Source organism: Marmota flaviventris, chromosome 2 (assembly GCF_047511675.1).
Source record: "Marmota flaviventris isolate mMarFla1 chromosome 2, mMarFla1.hap1, whole genome shotgun sequence".
In the NCBI taxonomy this organism is placed as follows: domain Eukaryota; kingdom Metazoa; phylum Chordata; class Mammalia; order Rodentia; family Sciuridae; genus Marmota; species Marmota flaviventris.
In genome coordinates, this window is record NC_092499.1 from 180,063,906 (window position 1) to 180,070,707 (window position 6,802).

Consider the following 6,802-nt stretch of genomic DNA (forward strand, 5'->3'; position numbering starts at 1 on the left):
ATGAGATCATTTATTTGTTGGTTTTTTCTTTTTTTAAGGAATGAACTCCAAGCAATGAATTTTCCTCTTAGAACTGCTTTCAATGTGTCCCATAGATTCCAATATGTTGTGTCTGTGTTTTCATTAATCTCTAAGAATTTTTTAATTTCCTCCTTGATGTCTTCTATAACCCATTGATCATTCAGTAACCTATTGTTCATTCTCCAAGTGATGTATTCTTTTTCCTTCCTTCTTTTATCGTTGATTTTCAGTTCCATTCCATTATGATCAGATAGGATGCATGGTATTATCTCTACTCCTTTATATTGTCTAAGAGTTTCCCTGTGACATAATATATGATCTGTTTTTGAGAAGGATCCATGTGCTGCTGAGAAAAAAGTGTAACTGCTTGATGTTGGGTGGTATATTCTATATATGTCAATTAAGTCTAGGTTATTAATTGTGTTATTGAGTTCTATAGTTTCCTTATTCAACTTTTGTTTGGAAGATCTGTCCAGTGGCGAGAGAGGTGTGTTGAAGTCTCCCATGATTATTGTATGATGGTCTATTAGACTCTTGAACTTGAGAAGAGTTTGTTTGATGAACATAGCTGCACCATTGTTTGGGGCATATATATTTATGATTGTTATGTCTTGTTGGTGTATGGTTCCCTTAAGCAGTATGTAGTGTCCCTCTTTATCCCTTTTGATTAACTTTGGCTTGAAATCTATTTTATTTAATATGAGTATGGATACTCCTGCTTGTTTCCGAAGTCCATATGAGTGATATGATTTTTCCCAACCTTTCACCTTCAGCCTATGTATGTCTTTTCCTATCAAATGCATCTCCTGTAGGCAGCATATTGTTGGGTCTTGTTTTGTGATCCATTCTACTAGCCTGTGTCTCTTGATTGGTGAGTTTAAGCCATTAACATTTAGGGTTATTATTGAGATATGGGTTGTTCTTCCAGCCATATTTGTTTATTTATGTTACTAAACATGGTTTGTTTTCCTCTTTGATTATTTTTCCCCCCTTTACTGTCCTACCTCCCACTGTTGGTTTTCATTGTTATTTTCCATTTCCTCTTCCTGTAATGTTTTGCCAAGGATGTTTTGAAGAGATGGTTTTCTAGCTGCAAATTCTTTTAACTTTTGTTTATCGTGGAAGGTTTTAATTTCATCTTCCATCCTGAAGCCTAATTTCGCTGGAAACACAATTCTTGGTTGGAACCCATTTTCTTTCAGTGTTTGAAATATGTTATTCCAGGATCTTCTAGCTTTCAGAGTCTGTGTTGAAAGATCAGCTGTTATCCTGATTGGCTTACCCCTAAATGTGATCTGCTTCCTTTCTCTTGTAGCTTTTAAAATTCTCTCCTTATTCTGTATGTTGTGCATCTTCATTATAATGTGTCTAGGTGTGGGTCTCTTATGATTTTGCACATTCGGCATCCTGTAGGCTTCTAGGATTTGGGATTCTGTCTCATTCTTCAAGTCTGGGAAGTTTTCTCGAATTATTTCATTGAATAGATTGCTCATTCCTTTGGTTTGAAACTCTGTCCCTTCCTGTATCCCAATGACTCTTAAATTTGGTCTCTTGATGTTATCCCATATTTCTTGGATGTTCTGCTCATGGTTTCTTAACAGTCTTGCTGAGCTGTCTATGTTCTTTTCAAGTTGAAATACTTTATCTTCATTGTCTGATGTTCTATCTTCTAAGTGTTCTACTCTGCTGGTAGTATTCTCAATTGAGTTTTTAAGTTGGTTTATTGCTTCCTGCATTTCTAGGATTTCTGTTTGTTTGTTTTTTATAACCTCTATCTCCCTGTATAGTTGATCTTTTGCTTCTTGGATTTGTTTATGTAATTCATTGTTGAAGTGATCTTTCATTGTCTGATTTTGCTGTCTGATGTCTTCCTTGAGACTCCAGATCATCTGAAGCATGTATATCCTGAATTCTTTATCTGACATTCCATCTGCTGCAGCTATTACCTCTTCTAACGTTGAGTTGACCTGCATTGCTTGTGGTCCTTTCTTTCCTTGTCTCTTCATACTGTTCGCGTTCCTTTCTACTTGGTGAAACTGTTGTGCTATTGAATTTTCCCCCTATATATTTATATTGGTCTTGTATAGTTGCAAAGTCTCCCTCACAGGCACGGGCGGCGGCTCTGCCCCTCCTCCAATTGGGGCAATGTGCCTACCACGCCGGCAGGCCGCTGGGCCTGCTCTGCTGGTCGGTAGCAGGCCTCTGGGGCTGTTCTGCCTGTGGGTCGCAGGTCCGCCTACCTTGCAGGCGCGGGGGGGGGGGGGGGCGGCTCTACCCTTCCTCAGGCCACTGGGCCTGTTCTGTCTGTCGGTTGCAGGTCTGGCCTGTTCTGATGGTGGTCACAGTTCCGTCTACCTTGCAGGCGCGGGGGGAGGGAGCGGCTCTGCCTCTCAGCAGGCCGCTGCTCCTCTTCTGCCGGTGGGTCGCAGGCCCGCCTACCTTGCAGGAGTGATTGGAAGCTCCGCCCCTCCGTGGGCCACTGGGCCTTTTCTGTCGGTGGTCACAGTTCCGCCTACCTGGCAGGCGCGGGGGGTGGGGGGCGGCTCTGCCCCTCAGCAGGCCGCTGGGCCTGCTCTGTGGATGGTCACAGTTCCGTCTACCTTGCCAGCGCAGGGGGAGGGGGCGGCTCTGCCTCTCAGAAGGCCGCTGCTCCTCTTCTGCCGGTGGGTCGCAGGCCTGCCTACCTTGCAGGAGTGATTGGAAGCTCTGTTCCGCCACGGGCCACTGGGCCTTTTCTGTTAAAAAATATTTTAAAAAGAAAGAAAGAAAGAAATAGTCCTCTTTAACTCCTTGATGCTCTTTTACCCTGAATTTTATTTTGTCAAATGTGAGTGGAGCCATTAACTTTCAGCTTTCTTTTGGTTACTGTCTGTATAGGATATTGTTTTAATCTATGTCCTTCTATATGTGTGTCTGTGTGTAAGCAACATACAGTTTGGTCTTGCTTTTTCATCCAGTCTGACATTGGTATTTATATTAGAGTTTTATTGTTGTGTAACAAATTATGATGCATTAAGGAGCTTATTAACTCACAGTTCTGTAGGTCAGAAGTCTGTTTTGCTGTAGCTGAATTATGCAAAGGGTCTATGTCCCAAGATAAAATCAAGGTGTAGGCTGCTGGCGTTCTCATCTGAGGGAAGAGTCTATTTTCAAGCCATTCACATTGTTGCCAGATTCAGTTCCTGTGACCATAGGATTGGGTTTCTCATTTCCTTGCTGGCTGCTAGCTGGTGGCTTCCCTTACCACCTAGAATCTGCATGCATAAGTCTTCTGTGGCCCCCTCACAGTATGGTAGCAACAGAATACCAGGTCAGCAGCAGAATCTCCCTTCCTCCCAGAATCTCCCTCCCTCTCAGAATCTCCCTAATGCCTTGAATCTCTCTGATTTTTGCCACCAGAGGGAGAAAATTCTCTAATTTTAAATAGTGCATTTGATTGGGCTGGGCCCACTTGAATAATATCCCTATTTTAAGGACTATTGATTGGTAACCTTAATTACATCTGCAAAACCCCTCTGGGGCAGAAGTCATGAGGGCTACTTTGAATTCGGCCTCGTACATAACTTCTATAATATTTATTTATTTATTTTTTATACTGGGGATTCAACCCAATGATGCTTAATCACTGAGCCACATCCCCAGCCCTTTTATATTTGATTTAGAAACAGGATTTCACCGAGTTCATTAGGATTTCACTAAGTTGCTGAAGCTGGCTTTGAACTTGCAATTCTCCTGCTTCAGCCTCCCGAGCCACTGGGAATACAGGCGTGTGCCACTGCGCCAGTCTCCTATACTTTTTAAAATATTTTATTCTGACTAGAAAAAAAGCTGCAAGATACTAGTCTGTACACCTTTCACCTCTTTTTTTTTTTTCGTACTAGGGATTGAACCCAGAGGCATTTAACCACTGAGCCGCCACATCCCCACCCCTTTTTTATATTTAGTGACAGGGTTTGGCTGAGTTGCTTAGGGCTAAATTGCTAAGGCTGGCTTGAACTTGTGATCCTTCTGCCTGAGCCTCCCAAGCTGCTGGTATTACAGGCATGCACCACTAAGCAGCTTTTCACCTCTTTCTTTAATGTTAACATTTTACAAAATCACGACACAAAACTGGGCATGGTGGTGCACACCAGTAATCCCAGAGGCTGGGGAGGCTGAGACAGGAGGATAAAGAGTTCAAAGCCAGCCTCAGCAATGGGTAGGTGCTAAGCAACTCAGTAAGACCCTGTCTCTAAATAAAATACAAAATTACGCTGGGGATGTGGCTCAGTGGTCAAGTGCCCCTGAGTTCAATCCCTAGTACCAAAAACAAACAAACAAACAAAAACCCACAGCACAATGTTCAAAGCCAGAAAATTTACACTGATACAATACTATTACTGAATTTACATTGAATTTTACCAGTTTTCCCATTAATGTTCTTTTTTAGTACAAGACTCATAAATGTAGGATCCCAAATTGCAATGAGTTGTCATGACTGCTTAGTTCCTTCAAACTGTGATAGTACCTCCAATCTTTATGTTTTATGATTTTATACTTTTGAAGAGTACTGGCCACATATTTTGTGAAAGTTCCTTGAATTTGGGTTTGTCTGAGGTTTTTGCATGATTAGGTCAAAGTTATTCACTTTGGGCAAGAAGGCTGCAAAAGTGATGATGAGCCCTTCTAAGTGTATTCTATCCGGGGGCCCATGATGGTGTTATATCCTGTACTGGTGCTGTCAACCCAGAAATCTTAATTAAATTGGTATCTTTAGGGTCTCTTCACATGGAGTTACTATTTTATCCTTTGTAAATAATATGTATCTTGTAATAACATGTGCAAATACAATGGAGTTTGTTTCAGCCATAAAGAAAAATGAAATTATGGCATTTACAGGAAAATGGATGGCTCTAGAGTCCATCATGTTAAGTGAAATAAGTCAAACTCAGAAGGTTAAGGGTTGTATATTTTCTCTCATATGCAGAAGCTAAAGAGGAGAAAGGAAAACAAAGGTGAGATTGGATCTCCTAAGAATCAAAGGGAGATCAGTAGAGGAAAGGGACCGAGGGGTGAGAGGTAGGGAAGGAGGGGGGAGTGCTGGAGAGTGATACTGGCCAAATTATGTTATTATACTGTGTGCATATACGAATATGTAACAAAAAAATCCCATCAATATGTACAATTATGGTGTACTAATACAATATAAATAAAATAAAAAATTTGAGGAAAAAGTAAAAGGGAATATGTACAAATATAGTATTTCTCCTCATTCCACCTGATTTTAATACCCATTGATGGTTCTAGGTTGCTACTATTATTGTGGTTTTGTCTCATTGTGAGTTCTACTTCCCTAGTTCAGGTCATTTCCAATTCTCACCCCCCCCCTCCCGCAACTTTCAGGTTCTTAACCCTATCTACTCAATTTATTTTTTAATTTTTTTTGGAGTGCTGGGGCTAGAGAACCAAGGACCTCACACATGCAAGGTAAGCACTCGATGGCTAGCTATATCCCCCAGCTTCTCTACTCAAATTTTAAGAATTCTTAATATTCTAAGGAGATTAGCCCTTGGTCTGTGGTACATTTGAAGATATTTTCACCCAGTGTATCAGTTTCTTTTCTTTTTTGTTCTGGGTCTTATAATAGTAGAACTGACTCACATTTTCTCCTAGTACAGGATTTCATTCTGTGCACCTAGATCTCTAATCCATGTGGAGTCTCTTCTTATGAATGCCATAAGGTATGCAGCTAATTTAGTTTTTTTCCTAACAGCCCATCCAGTGTCCCATCCCCCTGTATTAAAAAGTCCACACTTTATTTGGCTGTCTTTGACTCATCTCTTGTTTTTTTTTTCCTCCAGAAGCAATGCTTTTAAAGGTTCTCTCTTTAAGTTACCTATGTTTTCAATTTACTTCCTCATTCTGACCTATCTGGATTTTCTTTTTAATTTTCATACTTGGTAGGTATTATTCTTTCTCAAAGTGATTTTAGACCAAGCCTTGGCCCCATCAGTGGGTCCGCTCTCTTCCCACAGTGTTTCTCCACCTGTCTGCTCCCCACAGAACCTGACAGCAGAGCAAGGGGATGGTGGGAGGACTGGAAATGACATGTTATAATTTGGTGACTTTTCTCTTTTTATAACTGTCTTGAAGTTTCAGACTTCTCTGACTTCAGATTATGCTGGGGACACGACTTTTGTGTACATTTATTTCACCCTTCTTGTTTTGGTTGTTGTTTGGTTTTTGTTTTGTATTGTTTTAGGAGAACATATTGTAAGGCAGGTAGCCAAGAGGTCAACACTCTTAAGCAAAGCCAGTCCATTCTAATTTGTATGTTTTTTCTTTTCTTTTCTTTTTTTTTTTTTGATGGGGAGAGGGGGTACTGAGGATTGAACCCAGGGGCACTTAATCACTGAGCCACATCCCCAGTCCTTTTTTGAATTTTATTTAGAGACAGGGTCTCATTGAATTGCTTAGAGCCTCACTAAATTGCTGAAGCTGGCTTTGAACTTGTGTTCCTTCTGCCTCAGCCTCCTGAGCAGCTGGGATTGCAGGGATGTGCCACCGTGCCTGGCTACTTGTGTGATTATTGATATGGTTAGATTCAAGTACATCATCTTGCTATTTGCTTTTTTTTAAAAAAAAAAAAGCATTTTTATTGAGATATGATCCCTATCACTTAAAATTTGGCTTTAAAATGTACACTCCAATAGTTTTTAATATTTACTGTGCTATGTAACCAACAACACTATCTAATTCCTAAGGATTTCTATCACCCCCAAAATAAGTCCCCTACCTATCA